Source organism: Anabrus simplex, chromosome 1 (genome assembly GCF_040414725.1).
Source record: "Anabrus simplex isolate iqAnaSimp1 chromosome 1, ASM4041472v1, whole genome shotgun sequence".
Taxonomy (NCBI): Eukaryota; Metazoa; Arthropoda; class Insecta; order Orthoptera; family Tettigoniidae; genus Anabrus; species Anabrus simplex.
In genome coordinates this window covers 293711173-293732903 of record NC_090265.1, presented here as the reverse complement: position 1 = coordinate 293732903, position 21731 = coordinate 293711173, and positions in this window count along the sequence as shown.

Below are 21731 nucleotides of genomic sequence, written 5' to 3'. Positions count from 1 at the left end.
GTATTCGAAATGTCATCACACTACTACAGACTACATACTCATTTCGAAGAGTGCGTAGTTTTAAAGCAACACATTCCCCAAATTTGTCGTATTCGTCTGGTGTTCCTTTCGTCAGAACATCTAATGCAGTTTTTATTGCAATGTCAGCTTCTTCCTCGCGTTTCCTTTTAGACGATTTCGAAGTTATTTTCTCTTTTACTATATTTAGAGTAATCTCCTCGTTTTCAAAGGGCTTTTCCGAAGTCTCAAAAATTTCTCCATCCTTTGGTATGTCTATGTCAGAATTTGAAGAACTCTCCGCCTAAAATTAAATACCAAATCATCAAATTTAAAACAAATCAAATAAGAAAACAATAAAGTCAACAGTTATTGTTTATTATTATCATTATTATTACTATTATTTACCTTTATCATAATATTATAACAGTAATGTATTAATATATCTTCCTAGTTATTCATTGCCTAAGCAGATTTTTATTTTATCATTACAGTTTCCACAAAACTCAGACGAATGGCTTAAAATAGCAGAATATCTTGAAAGACGATGGAATTTCCCTCATTTTCTGGGTGCCTTAGACGGGAAGGATGTAGTTATACAAGCTCCTAATAACAGTGGGAGCCTGTTTTACAACTACAAAGGAACGCACAGTATTGTTTTGTTGGCAATCGCAGATGCTAATTATAAATTTATTTTAGACATCGGTTGTAATGGCCGCATTTCTGATGGAGGTGTACTTTCTAACAGCAGTTTGTTCGATAAATTGGAACAAAAGACACTAACTTTACCCTGTCCTGAACCACTTCCAGGAAGAAATATGCCAGTGCCATACTGTCTTCTTGGTGATGATGCTTTTGCAATGAAAACATACGTATATCTTTTGAAAACGTATCCCTTTCTTGATCAACCAGCACCCAACCGAATTTTTAATTATCGCCTGTAGAACTGTGTAGCACAGTTTCGGGATTTTAGCAAAGAGATTTCGAGTACTAAGAAAACCTGTGCTCTTGGATCCTAATATAATTAAAGACGTTGTGGCGTCAATATGTGCCCTTCAAAATTTTCTACTGAACGCAAATGAATTAGACTATTTAGGAAATGGAATGATTGATTCAGAAGATGCGGTAAGTCTAGATGTGATATCTGGACTTTGGCGTGATGAAGATATTCCTGGATACACTTTTCCGCTGGAACGAGGCAAAAGAAATAAGTACACAACTTCACAAAATGATGTGAGAGATGAATTCAAAAACTATTTTATGACTGCTGAGGGTGAAGTAGACTGGTAGTATAGACACATCGCAACCCACAACAGAGAATAAGAAACTTGCGTTGAAGAGGGAACTTACTAGAATATGAACTTACCAAATGAGATTGTGTTGGACAGGGAATAAGTCCCGAAATGACGAACTTCAGAGCATTGAAATAAGGCCAACTACTTTGGTATTATCTGTCCCGCTACTGCTTTTTCTGTTTTCATTTTTTCAATTCTTGAGATACTTTAAACAATAGAGAGCATCACATTATCGATTAATTTAAATATTATATTATATTATATTATATTATATTATATTATATTATATTATATTATATTATATTATATTATATTATATTATATTATATTATATTATATTATATTATATTATATTATATTATATTATAATAATGACCAGGTTAAAATCATTACAATATATTTCTTTTCATGAAAATTGATGTGATTATAATAAAATATAAACTAATAATTTACTCTTAATTCAACTTCATTTAACAGTCTTACCTGATTCCTGATGTGAAGTTTCCTTTGAACTTCAGTTCCGGAACACGAAAAGTTCACTCCTATTTCCTCTAAAGTTTTATGTTTCTTCACTCTGTCACGGTAATCGATACATTTCACATTCACAACATTTCTCGACTTTCATACATTTCAATTAACAGTTTTGTTTCCTCCTGTGGCCAATTTTTAGCCATCTTGCAATTGCAAATAGAACCAAGCTCTCGATAGCTTCGCCACAATTCGAACACAGTTCGTATCTGGAGAGCTAATCTCCGAGAGGGACGGGGAGCACGTGTCGACTAGCGAGCACGTTGAGACAAGTTAGCTCTCGGAGAGTTGCGAGGGAATTTCCGAGAGTTGCTCTCGGCACTGTGTCCGTTGGCGAGTAACTGCTATCGAGAGGTATTCGCCAGTATTTAGTCTCAAGTGTACGGGCACCTTAACTAGTGGCATAGAGCAGGCAGTATAAGAGCATCGAGACGAGACGGCGATGCACATAACATAACATAACAGGTGCACGCACATACGAAAGTATGACATTTACACAAGCCGGGAATGAAACATCTGGCGATGAGGAAGGTATGAATTTGGAAAACACCGAAACGAAATAACAATAGTGAAGGGACAGGGAATGGAACTACCTGCTTATATCCTTAATGGCTGGCAACCACGTATTACTTAATTGATAACCGGTGTCGCTGTTAAAATTGTTAGGATCTCTACGTATTTTCACAGCTTCCCGTATAATCCTGCACCTGTAGTCTCTAGTGTGGGTAAATGCTCGAGCATCTTGGAACACGACATCATGACCAGACGGTAGAGCGTGCTCAGCTATTGCTGATTTGTCTGACTGGTTGAGACGAATATTGCGTTCATGTCCCTTGATATGGGTACCAATGGACGGCATGTTTGGCCAATGTATACCTTACCGCAAGTACAGGGAATTTCCTATAGCCCAGGATGTAAACCTGGGGACAATTTGTATTTGGTTTTACCCCGACTGTGAGCAATTTTAGTGACGGTGCTAAACACGGTTTTTATATTGGGTTTGCGGAGGACCTGGGCAATTCGATCTGGGTATTGTGAATGTAAGGCAGGTAGTCGTTTCACTTCTTCCTTCTGTGAGCTTTTCTTGGTCGTTTCTCTGGGATACAGGGCTCTATGACTCTGCAAGTCGCTGTAACCATTGCACTTGAACGCGACTTTGAGTGTGTCCATGTTCACCTGTATATTTGATGGCTCACAATGGCATTTGATAGGGTAGATCATGGGAGACTACTGGCAAAAATGAGTGCTATGGGACTAGAAAAAAGAGTGACTGAATGGCTGTCTATATTTCTAGAAAACAGAACTTAGAGAATTAGAGTAGGCGAAGCTTTATCTGTCCCTGTAATTAAGAGGGGAATTCCTCAAGGCAGTATTATTAGACCTTTATGTTTTCTTATATATATCAATGATATGTGTAAAGAAGTGGAATCAGAGTTAAGGCATTTTGAAGATGATGTTATTCTGTACAGAGTAATAAATAATTTACAAGATTGTGAGCAACTGCAAAATCACCTCGATAGTGTTATGAGATGGAAAGTAGGCAATGGTATGATGATAAACGGGGTTAAAATTCAGGTTGTGAGTTTCAAAAATAGCAAACGTCCTCTCAGTTTCAATTACTGCGTTAATGGGGTGAAAGTTCCTTTTGGGGATCATTGTAAGTACCTAAGTCTTAATATAAGGAAAGATCTTCATTGGGGTAATCACATAAATATGAATGTAAATAAATGGTAAAGATCTCTGCACATGGTATTTAGGGGTTGTAGTAAGGATGTAAAGGAGAGGGCATATAAGTATATCGTAAGACCCCAACTAGAGTATGGTTCCAGTGTATGGGACCCTCACCAGGATTATTTCATTCAAGAACTGAAAAATATCCAAAGAAAAGCAGCTCGATTTGTTCTGGGTGATTTCCGACAAAAGAGTAGCGTTACAAAAAGGTTGCAAAGTTTGAGCTGGGAAGACTTGGGAGAAAGGAGACGAGTTGCTCGACTAAGTAGTATGTTCCGACCTGTCGGTGGAGAGATGGCCTGGAATGACATCAGTAGACGAATAAAATTGAGTGGTGTCTTTAAAAGTAGGAAAGATCACAATATGAAGGTAACTTTGGAATTCAAGAGGACAAATTGGGGCAAATATTCGTTTATAGGAAGGAGAGTTAGAGATTGGAATAACTTACCAAGGGAAATGTTCAAAAAATTTCCAATTTCTTTTCAATCATTTAAGAAAAGGCTAGAAAAACAACAGATTGGAAATCTGCCACATGGACAACTGCCCTAAATGCAGATCAGTTGTGATTGATTGATTGATTGATTGATTGATTGATTGATTGATTGATTGATTGATTGATTGATTGATTGATTGATTGATTGATTGATTGATTGATTGATTGATTGATTGATTGATTGATTGATTGATTGATTGATTGATTGTCTCTCCCTCTTGGCGAGTGTCGTGAGAATGCCTTGTTTTTGTGCTGGATGGTGGTGAGAATCTGCATGAAGATAGCGATTTATGTAGGTAGGTTTACGATAGACTGTATGCCTTAAGGAGCCGTTGGGTTTCTTTCTTCGTAGGACATCCAAGAAAGGAAGGCATCCGTCCGACTCCATCTCCATAGTGAATTTAATTGAAGGATGTTGCTGATTTTGGTGGTTTAGAAATAGATGAAGTTTCTCAGGACCAATATTATGACATATTATGACGAACTTTATTTTATTAAATCTTTGACGATATAACTGCCTCTACGACCAGCCAGAGTGTCTCACGAGCCTTGGTGCAAATTTTAGTACTGATCAGTGGGAGCGTGTAGACTTGTATAGCGTACGAACGAACGAAAGAACAAACAAACAAACAAACAAAATTACTTTTGATTTTATAGGTATAGGTATATAAATGTCACGATATGCAACTTAATGACCCAGAACAATTTTAGAGATCTCGGCTCTTTACTAAAAGTTCAATATTTTGCTTAACAAGCTGAGAATCAGATTTACAAGTTAATCGGTATTCCTCTAAAAATTTAAGTGTTTACAAACTGTTACTCCCGTAGAAGGAACTGATGACGAAGTCTCTTCAACTACAGTACGTCTGGCGGAAGATAACCGAATTCGCTCATCACTTGTTGACGATTCGGGAAGTTCTCAAGAAACAAATTTTACTTCGTTGAAGTGCCTCAGGTGAGCCTTCCGACGACAGTGGCCACGACAAAAAACATTTTTCTGAAAATCAAAACTCATTAAGAACCATGAACCTAGTTAAACAATGCAGAGAAGATTATCTGCTTTGAGTATGATTGACACTGAAGTTGGCAGAGCGCGAAAATTAAACGTAGATATTCTGGTGAAGGAGTTCGTTTGCAGAAATGCAACAAGACACAGGAGGCTCAGCACCTAGCGCCAAAGCCTCTTTGTTTGTATGCTAAGTAATTATATCATGGTACTAGCAAATGTACTAAACGTATATATTCTGCTGAAGGAGTTCGTTTGCTGAAATGCAACAAGGTAGAGGAGTTTCAACACTTGGCGCCAAAGCCATAAGTCTGTGACGTACCCACTCAGCCCACAGATGTTTGACAAAATTATAACGTGGCGGGTCACTTTAATATTAAAATAAATAAAAGATATCTCATTGTTTCTCCATAAAAAATATCCCATGGGCGCCAGTCTTCAAGCTTATGGCTTGAAAACGAAAGTTGATAATTAATAATAATAATAATAATAATAATAATAATAATAATAATAATAATAATAATAATAATAATAATAATAATAATAATAATAATAATAATAATAATAATACGTAATGAGACTCAAAAAACTCCCAGGGGTGAGGTGAACGGAACACAAATCATTAAGTACACTAACTTGGAATTTATTTATTTATTAATGTCTTTCTGTACATGGCGGAGCTCAGGCTATGAAGCCTGGTATTATGCCAAACCATATAATTGTACACCTGTGTAAACAGAACATTATAACTACTTAAAATTAAAAATAAGTTTAATATAATTTAAAATTAACATGAAATGTAATTTAACTGAAAATGTAAAGTATCATAATTTGTTTTTTACATAAGGATCATTAATCATAATTTCAGAACATACAAATTAAAACAGCTATTTATTAAGATGAAAAACGTGACGTAACGGCGTATTAACGAAATCTGAACTTACGGAAGCAAAATAAAATTTGAATGATATTAATTCTAAAAATGAACTGTTGCGCGAAGACTTGCAGTAACTTATGCCTTTAGCTCACCAATTGTAGACTCTGTTGTCTTGAAGCTGAAGATGGGTGGATCTCTCGTGCCGGCTGCTTCATCTGTTGTTGGATTCCAGTCCTACTTCTACATTTCCTGTCTTTAACACTTCCTAATGTACTCCTTACATAAAGTCGTAATGAGTCCTAATTTTAAATGCAAAATCACCATGGGTTATGTTCACGGAGATAATACACTTGTATTCTTCCGTATTATGGAACAGTAGCGTAGCTAAACTCATAATAAAAGCTCTCCTCCCCTATACTAGTCAAAACCGGTCTCCCGTTGACTACCTCTCGTCATTGAGTTAACAAGTCCCAATGAGAATAACTTTTGAGTAGTATTTACTCAGATACGAAGTGAACTAAGTTAAAATCTTCTCCAATGAGCAGACGTAGAATCGTAGTAAAAGTGTCTTCCAAGAGTGAGAATCAGAATGTCCGAATACAAGTGACAATCTGCTCACGAGTAAGAATAAGAGTGTCCGAATCTCCTCTCCAGCTCTTGTCAGCGGGTATATATCGGTTCAAAAGCCTCCTTCCATCAACCATATCACATGGTCCAGTAAGATTCGAGGTCTCATCCCTTCTCCTATGCATTGCTGTAAATCCATCACGTTGCTTCATTACGTTCATTCACATAGGCTGAACTTTCCCGCCGAAATAAAGCGTCAGCTCTCCAAGTTCGAAAAGTTGGCGTTTATAATGTATCAACTGTCTCTTCATGAGATGGAGAGAGTAAGATCTATCGTAACCTAGATGACGTACTTTTCCTGGAAATGTGCAGAATTTAGCCTGCTGACTCTGGTCACCTCACAACGGCTATTGGAAAATTTACAGCAAGTTATAAATATGCATGATGTTGAAATACTTTACCCAATAATTTGTTCGTTCAGAATACGTTATAGCCGTGATACAAAGAAATGAAATGATGATTGAAATGGATGACAAAACGCTCTATATATATATTAATTTAAACATGACCTATCAGTTATTAAATATATACCTCTTGTCAATTAATTATATAGTTCAATAACTGAAAACATGCAGTGATGTCCCAAACATCACAAGTCTTCTTTGTTTGTGTGGTAATAGCAAATGTACTTAACGTAGATATTCTGGTCATTTGTTCATTTGCAGAAATGCAACAAGGTAGAGGAGGTTCAACACCTAGAGCCAAAGCCATAAGTCTTCTTTGTTTGTATGCTAAGTAATTATATCATGATACTAGTAAATGTACTAAACGTACATATACTGGTGAAGGAGTTCGTTTGCAGAAATGCAACAAGGTAGAGGAGGTTCAACACTTAGCGCCAAAGCCATAAGTCTTCTTTGTTTGTATGCTAAGTAATTATATCATGATACTAGTAAATGTACTAAACGTACATATACTGGTGAAGGAGTTCGTTTGCAGAAATGCAACAAGGTAGAGGAGGTTCAACACTTAGAGCCAAAGCCATAAGTCTTCTTTGTTTGTATGGTACTAGTAAATGTACTAAACGTAGATATTCTGGTGAAGGAGTTCGTTTGCAGAAATGCAACAAGGTAGAGGAGGTTCAACACCTAGCGCCAAAGCCATAAGTCTTTTTTGTTTGTATGCTAAGTAATTATTCATGGTAATAGCAAATGTACTAAACGTACTAATTCTGGTGTAGGAGTTCGTTTGCAGAAATGCAACAAGGTAGAGGAGGTTCAAAACCTAGAGCCAAAGCCATAAGTCTTCTTTGTTTGTATGGTACTAGCAAATGTACTAAACGTAGATATTCTGGTGAAGAAGTTCTTTTGCAGAAATGCAACAAGGTAGAGGAGATTCAACACCTAGCGCCAAAGCCATGTGTCTTCTTTGTTTGTATGCTAAGTAATTATATCATGGTACTAGCAAATCTACTAAACGTAGATATTCTGGTGAAGGAGTTCGTTTGCAGAAATGCAACAAGGTAGAGGAGGTTCAACACCTTGCGCCAAAGCCATGAGTCTTCTATGTTTGTATGCTAAGTAATTACATCATGCTACTAGCAAATGTGCCCGTGTTTCGCAATGGTATTCTATTATTGTATACGGATATGGAAGTAAATTGATGTACACGCAGTGAGTAAGACTTTCTTAAATTGCATGTCTCTTAGCGTTATCCGAGAAACAGCATTGTTGTTTCCAATGTCAAGTGCGAGTTGCGGAATTGTGACGATCATGGCAGGCTCACTTGCCTACTGTCATTCACAATCGACTTGTGAAATTTTAACCATAATAGAAGACCCCATTGTTTACTGTGCGGTCGCAGTCGATTAGGGGTGATTTCATTACAATGGCAGGCCCCTTTTCGTACTACCAGGCACAATCGGGTAGAGGAATTTTGAAGAAAATTACATACTCCCTCGTCATATGCCAATCAAATCGAGAAGGGAATTATTCACTAAAATGGCAGGCCATTTTTACTAATGTCAGTTACGCAGGATTTGGAGAAGTACCCCTTTCCTACTGCCAATCAAAGTCAATGTGGGGAGTATTGATTACAATAGCAGACACCCTCCTGCAGACAGTCACTATCTGTTTGTAAAATATTCATTATAATGGCAGACACACCCTTTCGAGATCGCTAAAAATCGACTTCAATGAATATATATATCGATCGACATACCAAAGTATATGCATGTTAACAATATTGCTGGCCTTCATTTACAGATTAACTGCTGCTAAACGGTACGTTATATCGACAAACGAATTGCACCATAAGACGCCTCCTTTATCGGTCCCAAATGCTTTATCCTATGAGATTTTCGCGTATCTCCTCTATTTATGTGTTAGATTGAGTTAGATACGTTGAATAGGGCAAAATTTAGGTAGAGTTTTCACACCGTGCATTACTTTTCCTATACTCATGTGACAGCAAGAAACATATAATTCGCTCACATATGGCTACTGGATAGGCCAACTTTCGTGCCAAATTTGATGATTCTATATTTACTATAAGTGTGTCAAACCATGATTTATACGTGAAAAAACTGCAAAGTTTATATACAATCGAGAAATACTGCCAAATCTAACGTACAAGGGATATAGTTACGACACAACGTCATAGGACCGAAGTTGTCGATCACTCCAAATTGAACAGAGATTTTGCCATCGGTTTTGTGACAGGACTTACTGTTTAGCCAGGAAATACCTCGAAACGAAGGTCTGCACCATCTTTAAAATTGAGTCCATATTTCGATATTTTTCTGGGGTAAAAAGTTAAGAATGTTAATATCTTGGAATTTTTCCGTCGGTTACAGGCTAAAACCTATAATTTTGCCAAATTTCAATTTTCTAGCTCCTCTGGCAAATTGTGCCGCCATCTTGATTTGCGAGAGAGGGGAAGGATGTAAAAATTAGTAGCTTCAGGAAACTAAAACTAAAAAATATGCAGCAGATGGTCATAATTACACACAAAACTGATAGCGGTACGAAAATGTCGCCAAAATTGTCAATGTACAGACCCGCGGTCGTTACGATTTTATTTATATAGATAAGTGCCACAGTAAAAATACTTCAACCCCTCTTTCACTTCTTTTCAAGGCGCCCCCCCCCCACTCAAGTGGACTTTCCGAGAACAATAAATACGTGTTTATTCCAAATACCAATCTTCACGTCTGTAAGTTCTTCAGTTATTGCGATATCAGTATCCAATGAAAAATAATTCAATCCTTTTTCAGTCCTTTCAACCCCCTTCAAGTGGTTCTTCAGTAAACAAACAAGTACTTGTTTCTTTATTTTTAAAAGATTAATAATACCAATTTTCGGTTCTGTAACATGTAAAATGTTTTGGATATACTGTAGATACGCTAAAAAAATCATCCCCTTTTTCACTTCCTCTTAAGTGGATTTTCCGAAAACAAATTATGCGTGTTTCTTTACTTTTACAGGATATTCCAAATATCAATTTTCACGCCTGTAACATGTTACATTTTTTAAAGATATGGTATTGATATACACATTTTAAAATTTCACCCGTTTTCACTCCTGTTCAACCCCAGTTAAGTGGATTTTCTAAGAATAAAAAATATGTGTTTCTTTATTTTTAAAGGAGATTCCAAATACCAATTTTCATGTGTGTAACATCTTCAGTTTTCGAGATATAAGTAAGTCATAAAAGGTATTCACAATTTTCACCCCCTTTTAGGGAACTTTCCAAAAAAATACGGTTTCTTTATTTATAAAGTTATTTCCAAATACCAAGTTTTACGTCTGTAAACTGTTAAGTTTTTGAGATACAGTATACTGTAGATGTACTCATTTAAACAGTTAACCCCCCTTTTCACCCCTTAGCGACGTAATATCCAAAAATGCTCCCTGAGTGAGCACCCAAAATTTAATTTTTTTATATCGAGTAGTTTTGGTTGGGCGTCGATTACAGTCAGTCGGACTTAGCCTTTTGTTTATAGAGATAGATAACAGATAAGCATGGGCACGTCTATAAGTGCAGACCTTCATTTCGAGATTTACTGCTACTAAACGGTACATGATATCGACATACGGTTTACGCCATCAGACGCCCCTTTTATCGTTATACATTTTTGGTCCTGTAACGTTTTCTCGTATCTCCTATATTTGTTGGCTAGATTTAATTGGAAAATTTGAATAGGGTGAAATTTGCCTACATTTTAACATTATTTTTCGCATACTTATGTGGAAGTTAGAACCATGAAATTTGACTCGCGTATGGCTATCAGTCATGTCTATGTGCCTGCCAAATTTGGTGTAAGTGTGTAAAACTATGGAATATGCATGTAAAAAGCACTACAATTTTTAACATTTTACTTTATTTTTCACCGGGCGAGTTGGCCGTGGGGTTAGAGGCGCTCGGCTGTGAGCTCGCATCCGGGAGATAGTGGGTTTGAATTCCACTGTCGGCAGCCCTGAAGATGGTTTTCCGTGGTTTCACATTTTCATACCACGAAAATGCTGTACTTTAATTAAGGCCACGGCCGATTCCTTCCAACTCCTAGGCCTTTCCTATCCCATCGTCGCCATAAACCTATCTGTGTCGGTGCGACGTAAAGCCACTAGCAAAAAAAGAAAAAAATTCCTTTTTCGCATACTTATGTGGAAGCTAGAATAATGAAATTTGGCTCGCATATGACCATCGGTCATGTCCATGACGTGCCTAATTTGATGCTTCTATCTGCATATAAGTGTGTCAAACTATGATATATACGTGTAAAAAGCACAAATTTTACGTATGATCGAGAAATACAGCAAAATCTGTCGTGTAAGGGATCGAGATACGATAAAAAGTCATAGGACCAAAGTTGTAGATCATTCCATCCGTTTTGTGATACGACTTGCCGTTCAGCCACCAAATAACTCGAAAGGATGGTCTGCACCGTCATTGAAATTGCTTGCATTTCGATATTTTTCGGGGGTTAAAAGTGAAAAATGTAAACATCTAGGAATTTTCCGTCGGTTACAGGCTAAAACCAATAATTTCGCCAAATTTCAATTTTCAAGCTCGTCTGGCTGAATGTACCACCATCTTAATTTTGGAGGAGGGGGGTAAAATTAGGAATTTCCTTAAAGTTTTTCAACCCACGAAACCTATATGTTATCGCTTTGGATAAATATATGCGATTGCGTTCTAATGCTGAGCCCAAACGTTGAGCCCCAGCGTGCATCCGTCAGCAAATGTTTGCGAATTTTTGATTTTTCTAGGGATCCTGAGGTCATCAACTTCTCTGGCATCATGTTGTAAGATTCTGAGATGCATTGAAGTGCCTCATTAATTTACGTCTATTTTCATTTTTATACCTTTATATATAGATAGCTCCAGACCGACTTGCTTTTATACACTGACTGACAGAGCAAATGCAACACCAAGGAGGAGTGGTTCGAAAGGGATGAAAGTTGGGGAAAAAACAGAGACGGCACGGTCGAATAATTGATGTTTATTTCAAACCGATATGCAGGTTACACAATGCGCACGGCATCGACTCAGTAGGATGTAGGACCACCGCGAGCGGCGATGCACGCAGAAACACGTCGAGGTACAGAGTCAATAAGAGTGCGGATAGTGTCCTGAGGGATGGTTCTCCATTCTCTGTCAACCATTTGCCACAGTTGGTCGTCCGTACGAGGCTAGGGCAGAGTTTGCAAACGGCGTCCAATGAGATCCCACACGTGTTCGATTGGTGAGAGATCCGAAGAGTACGCTAGCCACGGAAGCATCTGTACACCTCGTAGAGCCTGTTGGGAGATGCGAGCAGTGTGTGGGCGGGCATTATCCTGCTGAAACAGAGCATTGGGCAGCCCCTGAAGGTACGGGAGTGCCACCGGCCGCAGCACATGCTGCACGTAGCGGTGGGCATTTAACGTGCCTTGAATACGCACTAGAGGTGACGTGGAATCATACGCAATAGCGCCCCAAACCATGATGCCGCGTTGTCTAGCGGTATGGCGCTCCACAGTTACTGCCGGATTTGACCTTTCTCCACGCCGACGCCACACTCGTCTGCGGTGACTATCACTGACAGAACAGAAGCGTGACTCATCGGAGAACACGACGTTCCGCCATTCCCTCATCCAAGTCGCTCTAGCCCGGCACCATGCCAGGCGTGCACGTCTATGCTGTGGAGTCAATGGTAGTCTTCTGAGCGGACGCCGGGAGTGCAGGCCTCCTTCAACCAATCGACAGGAAATTGTTCTGGTCGATATTGGAACAGCCAGGGTGTCTTGCACATACTGAAGAATGGCGGTTGACGTGGCGTGCGGGGCTGCCACCGCTTGGCGGCGGATGCGCCGATCCTCGCGTGCTGACGTCACTCGGGCTGCGCCTGGACCCCTCGCATGTGCCACATGTCCCTGCGCCAACAATCTTCGCCACAGGCGCTGCACCGTGGACACATCCCTATGGGTATCGGCTGCGATTTGACGAAGCGACCAACCTGCCCTTTTCAGCCCGATCACCATACCCCTCGTAAAGTCGTCTGTCTGCTGGAAATGCCTCCGTTGACGGCGGCCTGACATTCTTAGCTGTACACGTGTCCTGTGGCACACGACAACACGTTCTACAATGACTGTCGGCTGAGAAATCACGGTACGAATTGGGCCATTCGCCAACGCCGTGTCCCATTTATCGTTCGCTACGTGCGCAGCACAGCGGCGCATTTCACATCATGAGCATACCTCAGTGACGTCAGTCTACCCTGCAATTGGCATAAAGTTCTGACCACTCCTTCTTGGTGTTGCATTTGCTCTGTCAGTCAGTGTAAAATTGTGGCATATATTCGTTTAGAGGAAGCGTAATTATGGATTGGAATAATTTACAAATGTTCGATAAATGTCTAACTTCTTTGAAATAATATATTTAAGAAAAGATTAGGTAAACGAATGATAGGGAATCTGCCTCCTGAAAGACAGTCCTGAATTCAGATAAGTGATAATTGATGATGATAATGACTGGAACGTAACTTCTATGTCAGTAGAACCTGCATTTAGCATCGTGTAGAATGCGCTTGTAGCTACATCTAGCAGGTATCCAATGGACCTCTACAGCATGCCCGAGAAGTTTGATTTATTTACGGGAGCGCCTTTAATATTCATTTCAGGCCTTTTCTTTTCGGTTCAAGTCTAATCAGTTACAAGTGTTAAATTTTGTTTATTACACTAACGGTGTTTCCTTATATTGTAATCATTTGTCACCCTACTGCATATTCTTCAATTAGACCTAAGCTATATGATACAAAATTGTTGTTAAAACTTCCGGTAAAAACGAAGAGACAATTATAAACAATACGCTCTCCCTAATCAGTGGTTTCAGAGATTATGCGAGATTCTCTTGCCTTATCTAGGTACATTCAATGAGACTGCAATCCAAGAATGAAACATTAAAGAGAACTGTAAGACGAATTAGGATTAAAGTTGCACCCTATGCCATATACTCCGTGAAAAATGGAATAGTCATCTAGTGATTTGCGAGTGTCCGGCGGCTCCATGGTTAAATGGTTAGTGTGCTGGCCTTTTGTCTCAGGGCTCCCGGGTTTGATTCCCGGCAGGTTCGGGAATTGTTACCATCACTGGTTAGTTTTACTGCCACGGGAGCTGCATGTATGTGTTGTCTTCATCATCGTTTCATCCTCATCACGACGCACAGGTCGCCTACGGGCGTTAAATTGAAAGACCTGCACTTGGCGAACAGTGCATGTCCTCGGATACTCTCGGCACTAAAAGTCATACGCCATTTCATTACATTTGCGAGTTAGAAAAACCGTCAATCACTGCTGATATAGCAGACATTTCGTAGTCACTTGATATGTATTCAAGATGGAGACTTGTCTCTAACATGTCTGAAAACGTTTGCTTGATAACACGAAATACGTCGCCATACGCACCTTTATTCCTTCTTTTTCTTAACGCAAAAGCAACTGGAAATTTGTACGTTATAACCTTACAATGTGTATACTACATAACTGTGTAGATATTATTTGTACAATCTGAAGTGTTTCCTCACAGATCCTGTAAATCAGTCTTCTTAGTACATCGATTTCGTTATTGGAGCAAAATGTACATTCAATCCAACGTTCCCCTTCATTAGTTTCTTTATACTTTTGAGAGAAATCCTAATTTCGTGTTTGGAGGTTGATTCAGGGGGAAAGTCAAGCCTATAATTCTTGAGGGGCCGTAGAAGACCCAAGTTATCACCTAGATCATAAAATTACTACGGAAGAAAAAGTACTCCTGCAACTCCCACGTACAAACAACACCTGTGAGGCCTGGTACAATACAACAAACAGAATGGTTGACCGGCACCATCCTTTACTTTACCATCTGCTAGAACACTTGCGTAACGAGGCTGTGGAGAGCTGTGATACTGAAAAGCTTGAGAGTGGCCATTAGCCCACGAAGAAAAGGAGGATACAACACACAGATATCGACAAAAGAATCCATAAAAAGATACCAAGAATTCAAAAACTAGAACAGGATTAATCAGTAACTGCGGATACTCCGGAAAACTTTGCTGGTGGATGCTGAAGAACAACATAGAGATTCGATTTCTCCTCATTTTTAAAAATAGAGATTCTACTTAGCAACATACCATGTTCGAATAATCCAAACGTTCTATACAAACTATGTGCACTCACCTGCACCAATAATAAAATACGGTACCATCGTGTTGTAGTATTTTATCGACTTGTGAAAGCTTGTCTGCAATGACAAAGCACTCACGTAACGAAATGCACCACGTGTAATTAGGAATCATCGCACTTGTGACAAAGTCCGTGGTATCTTTTGTCAGTGAGAAAAGTCTGGGATAACTCTATGCCCGGCCATCTTCACCACCCTGGAATTAACCTGGTACCCATCTTTGGAGTAGGCTGAGTGTACCTCTCCAGTAGTTGAAAACGCTTTACTGAATGTTTTGACTTCCTGAATGGAAATCGAACTCACAACCTTCCGAGTGAACCGTACAGTTCAACAGCTTAATGTGACTAGTATGGGCGTGGATATTACCCACAGTTCATAGTGCATGTAATACGTTCAGTATCCCTGCTCGGATTAAGGTCTGTATTTATGTTTTATCTCCCCATTGTTTGTAGAGCAAATATACCCGTTGAAGAAATTATTTTGGATAGAGGGATTATATTATTGTAATACAATAGATTTACTCGGCGCCACTGTACAGCACAACGCCGTACTCAACTATACAGGAGAAAGTTAGTATATTGACAATAAAGGATGACTAGATCTCACTTTTGCGTGAACAGCCTACAATCTATTTTTTTAAGCACGGCTTTCTTTTTTTTTCTGTTGTGGTCATCAATTATACTGAACATTCTTCTCCGTAGAGCAACGAAGATGGCAAATCACTTACTATAGTGGTAAACAGTTAATAATCTCCTTGATGGGTGTAAATATTAAAATATTCTTTTCTTTCGAGACCAGCGGCTGAAAACAACGGGAAACTACAATTACAAATAACAAGTAAGGACATGCAGCTGTCTCTATATAAATGAATGAATGATGTAATGATGATAGCTTCCTCCTAGATAAAATATTCCAGAGGTAAATTAATCCCCCATTCGGATACACAAGAGGGGGCTTTCATCAGTAATACTGACATTCTGTGAGTCGGAGCATGGAATGTACGAATTCTTTGTACATTCGGAGATTTATATTTGATTGACCATGATTTCTAATGAATAATCAATATCTTATCTTTGTTTTTGTTTTTAGAATTTCATAAAATTTAAATTCTTGCGTTGTTGTACAAGCGTTTCACTACAGCTACTTTGATTAAGAGACCCGTTTTTAATATTTATTTAATACGAGCTTGCTCTTGTCAGGTGTTTTTGTTAAACCTTGTGAAGGTAACACTTTTAAAATTGTGGATGTTACTATAAAAAGTACACACAGTTTATAATTACTATTGTATATTTATGAAATCATGGCTATGCATGGTGATTAATGTGGAAGGCCTGTTGTGAATATTATCTACGTAATATTCACAATATTTATAATCCAATTCATTTGAGGATCCGTGATTTTTCAAATCCAAAGGGATCCATGAATAAAATATTTTGAGAACTACGGCTCTAAAGTAACATGATTAGTAAAGGTTTAAAACCTACATAGGTAGTCCTTTTTATTGACAGAGAGAGAGAGAAGTCTATGCGGCATTCTATGCCGTAAGATGGTATGTGACAGATCTTCGGTGAAAAATTCAGTGTTTATCCGACAAAGTTAATTAAAAATCAGACACCGGCCACCCAAGAGAGATCCGATTTCTCTGTCATCTCGTAGAGCAAAATAGAACGTCGAAATTGATACATAGGCAGACCGATGTAAATGTAACTTGAAAACTTTTTAGTCTGTCGAACACACAAGTTACTAATTAATTAATGTTATTTGCTTTACGTCCCACTAACTACTCTTTAAGGTCTTCGGAGACGCCGAGGTGCCGGAATTTAGTCCCGCAGGAGTTCTTTTACGTGCCAGTAAATCTACCGACACGGGGCTGTCGTATTTGAGCACCTTCAAATACCACCGGACTGAGCCAGGATCGAACCTGCCAAGTTGGGGTTAGAAGGCCAGCGCCTTAACCGTCTGAGCCACTCAGCCCGGCACACAAGTTACTATAACTTACCTATAAAAAACACGTTATTAAACAAGGAATGATACGTTTCGTTCTTAAAAGAACATCAATAGATTCTATCAAATCACACTCAAATATTTAGAAAATTTATGTTTCTGTTTAATACTTAGGAACTTGAAATCTGGAACTTACCGTAATGATGTCCTCCTTTTTCTACACTCCAGCATTTTTATTTTTATTCCTTGTTCAGTAATGTTTTTGTTACTGGTATATTATAGTGTGTCCGTTTCTGTGGTGTAGTGGTTAGTAGTGGTTAGTGTGATTAGCTGTCACCCCTGGAGACCAGGTTCGATTCCCGGCTCTGCCACGAAATTTAAAAAGTGGTACGAGGACTGGAACGGGGTCCACTCAGCCTCGGGAGCTCCACTGAGTAGAGGTGGTTTTGATTCCCACTTCAGCCATCCTGGAAGTGGTTTTCCGTGGTTTCCCACTTCTCCTCCATGCAAATGCCGGGATGGTACCTAACTTAAGGCCACGGCCACTTCCTTCCCTCTTCCTTGTGTATCCCTTCCAATCTTCCCATCCCCCACCAAAGCCCCTGTTCAGCATAGCAGGTGAGGCCGCCTGGGCGAGGTACTGGTCGTACTCCCAGTTGTATCCCCCGACGCAGAGTCTGAAGCTCCAGGACACTGCCGTTGAGGTGGGATCCCTCGCTGAGTCCGAGGGAAAACTTACTCTTGGGGATAAACAGATAAAAAAGAAGAAGAAGATTTTATAGTGTAATATTTATATTTAGCTTGTGTGTTCGACAGACTGAAAGGTTTTAAGTTACATTTAACTGAATCGACACTGGAAAGTATGACTTCCTTCTTAACAAAACAAAGGCAGACCAAACGCCGTCAAATCGAAACGTCTGCAACACGGTAGTTGAGTCCATAGGATCATTACGAGTATTATTATTATTGTACCGGGCGGTACACCTCCACACCGCTAATTTAAAATGTGCGCCTGTTGAAACTCCTCTGCTGGAGGAAGTCTGAACTTTATGGACAGTATTAATTTTCAAGTTTCTCAGAAGATGTCTCTACCTGGAAATTTTGGAGTTTTTGAACTGTGTCATTTTCGACGTATTTTTGTTTTGCTTGTAGTAAGAAGTGTGAACCTTCTCTTCTAGAGGACACTACTGAAGATCAACAATAGTGCACCCTAGTGCGGAGTGAAAGAACTATTTTTTTTTTTTTTTTTGGAGAAGTTCTTATTTCAAAAATTTTGTTTCTTGTTAAATTTCTTTCTGTTATTGTTTAAGTTGGCTGTATACCCCTCTTTTTCCCCTTGTTTTAGATTTATCCAATCCCGAATTTCTTTTAGTAATTTCCGACCAATCCGATGTATCTTCCCCCAACTTGGATATGTTTCTGTACCCTAGCCAATAAAGTGATTGTGGGCGGGTGTTCTCTTCCCTAAAACGCCTAGAACCTTCCGCGAGAGTATTTAAACTGCTGATTTTTGGGTCTCCGGGCCACTTCTGTTCCATCTTTCAGTGTGTAAAGTACATAGCAGGGGGCGGGAAGCGCCTCTTTCTTCTCCAGCTGTTCAACACCAGGTAATGGCCTCTTAATAACTTCTTTTCTTGCTAGGTTGGCAGTTTAACTCTCGGAGCGGGTTCGAAGCGTTTCCACCATGTAACCTTTTCCTAAAATGTAACCAATCTTTTCATCTATTCTCTTTTAAAGCTGCATATTGGGATAGAGAGTGCTAACCCTCTCGAGCTCCCACTCACATTGTTTTGAGGTGAACTTATTTTCTCAACCTATTCTTCGTTAACGTAAAACAAATTGCTCTTTTCTAAAGTCACCTCTGTAGTATGGGATTAGCCCTTGCATTAGTGGCCTAGAGCCAGATTAGGTTTTAAAAAACAAGTGTATTAGGAGTGCAGATCGCCTCCTCTCAAATTGTTATTTTAGAGGTCATGTAATTGCCCCTTTTCATTTAATAGACCTCAGTAGGTTGGGTATTTTACCCCTGTGTCTATGTCCAGTGAGGACAACTCGAAGGTGGAGTTTGGTGTGGCCTTTGAGAGGCTTAAAGTTGAGAGCGTGTGGCTCTTTTGAAAATTGAGTGTTGTATGCCTCGTGGAGGCTTTTCAGTGTAATTTGGAGCAAGGACTCCTAGGCATGAATGGGGTTTTCTGCCCCTCTGTTGAAACTTGTGTTTGGGGTAAAACTGAGCTGATTGCCCAAGCATTGTGAAGTCAGGGCGCGAAGCCCAAATCCTGTAAATATTGTAACTACCCTTTGGACTTGCTACTTTGTACCTGCCATGCTTGTTATTTCTTTGTTTTTGAAAAGAAAATATAACCTTGTTAAATTTTACATTAACTTTGATTCCGTAGTTTGAGACCCGTTCACGCCCGCACCTTCTTTCATCTCTACCTACCACTAAAACACGGTAACAATTATTATTATTATTATTATTATTATTATATTTATTATTATTATTATTATTATTTTCAGTTTATGCCAGGTTCATTTTGGTTTCGACTGGGGGCTTATGATCGAATGCCCTTCCTGACGTCACATGATTCTTGAGATGAAAATCTCAGCCCGGGATCAACCGGGATTCGAACCTCAGCCTTTTGGGTGGGAAGCCAACAGCTAAGCCAGTAAGCCAATTACGCCGCTGTTATTATTATTATTATTATTATTATTATTGTTGTTGTTGTTGTTGTCAGTAGGTAAGAAATTCGACAGAAATGAATGTCAGATTGGTGATACAAAGCTAGAACAGGTCGATAATTACAAGTATTTAGGTTGTTGTTCTCCCAGGATGGTAATACAGTAAGTGAGATTGAATCAAGGTGTAGTAAAGCTAATGCAGTGAGCTCACAGTTGCGATCAGCAGTGTTCTGTAATAAGGAAGTCAACTCCCACACGAAACTATCTTTACATAGGTCTGTTTTCAAACCAACTTTGCTTTACGGGAGCGAAAGCTGGGTTGACTCAGGATATCTTATTCATAAGTTAGAAGTAACACATGAAAGTAGCAAGAATGATTGCTGGTATAAACAAGTGGGAACAATGGCAGGAGGGTACTCGGAATGAGGAGATAAAGGCTAATTTAGGAATGAACTCGATGGATGAAGCTGTACGCATAAACCGGCTTCGGTGGTGGGGTCATCTGAGACGAATGGAGGGGGATAGGTTACCTAGGAGAATAATGGACTCCGCTATGGAGGGTAAGAGAAGTAGAGGGAGACCAAGACGACGATGGTTAGACTCGGTTTCTAACGATTTAAAGATAAGAGGTATAGAACTAAATGAGGCCACAACACTAGTTGCAAATTGAGGATTGTGGCGACGTTTAGTAAATTCTCAGAGGCTTGCAGACTGAACGCTGAAGGGCATAACGGTCTATAATGATAATGTATGTATATTATTATTATTGTACCAGGCGGTACACCTCTACGCGACGCAAGCTCAAATCTTGCGCCAATTGAAACTTCTCTATTGGAGAAACCCGGAACTTTAACAACTGAACTAACTCTACTGTTTATCAGAAGATGTCACTGAGTGTTTTTGATTTGCTTTTGTTTTTCATTGATCAAGAAGTGTGGACATTCTCTAACAGATGTCTCTACCAAAAACTATGATAACGCACTCTGGTGTAAAGGAATGAACCTTCTTGGAGAAATGTTGTATTCATGTTTTGTCTTTACTAAATTTTGTTCTGTGGTTTGTGGGTTGTCAACATTAATCCTTTCTTTCCGCCTGTTTTGAATTTAGCCAATAGTAATTTCTGTAATTAATTTTCCTCCAATCATGGCTTTCTTCTTCAAATTTCCATGTGTAATTCTTAGTCAACCAATAAAAATTGAGTGGGTGTGTCTACTCATTCCTGAAAGGTCTCGAATTTTCCACGAGGGTATAAAAACTGCTGATTTTCTTGTCTCCGGGCCACTTCAGTAACATCTAGCTTAGTGTGTGGATATGTAGCAGGGGGCGGGAAGCGCCTCTTTCTTCGGCAACAGATCTCCAACAAGGTAATGGCCTTTTAACATCTTTATTTCTTGCTAGCTCAGCAGTTTAACTCTCGGGGAGGGTTCGAAACCTTTAATATGTAAACTATTAAACATGTAAACCCTTTTCCTGGTAAACTTCAGTTTTTTTAACTTTAATTCGGGGTTAGAGAGTTGCTTGGCCTCTCGAGCTCCCCTTCATTTGAAATTGAGGTGACTAAGTTTTCATAACCGTTTCTTCTCTTCCTTAATGTATTAAAGTTTTCTCATACGAGTCACCTCCCTAGCCTGGGATTAGCCCCTGTGTATCGGCCGAGCGCCACTTAGGTTTTAAAATGTAGATTTAGGAGTGCAAATTCACGCCTCCATCCTTTTTGTTTTGGGCCATTTAAATTAACCTAGTGTTTGCACACTAAGGCCCAGTAGATTGGGTACGAGATGCCCCTGTTTCTTTATTAGGCCTATGCCTTGATGGCAGTTTGTGTAAAAGTCTGTTATTGCCTTTATAGGCTTGAAAGATCGAGAGCGGGTCAGCTCTTTATGGTGTTTTGGTAAAATTGCCTTAGAAAGGCTTG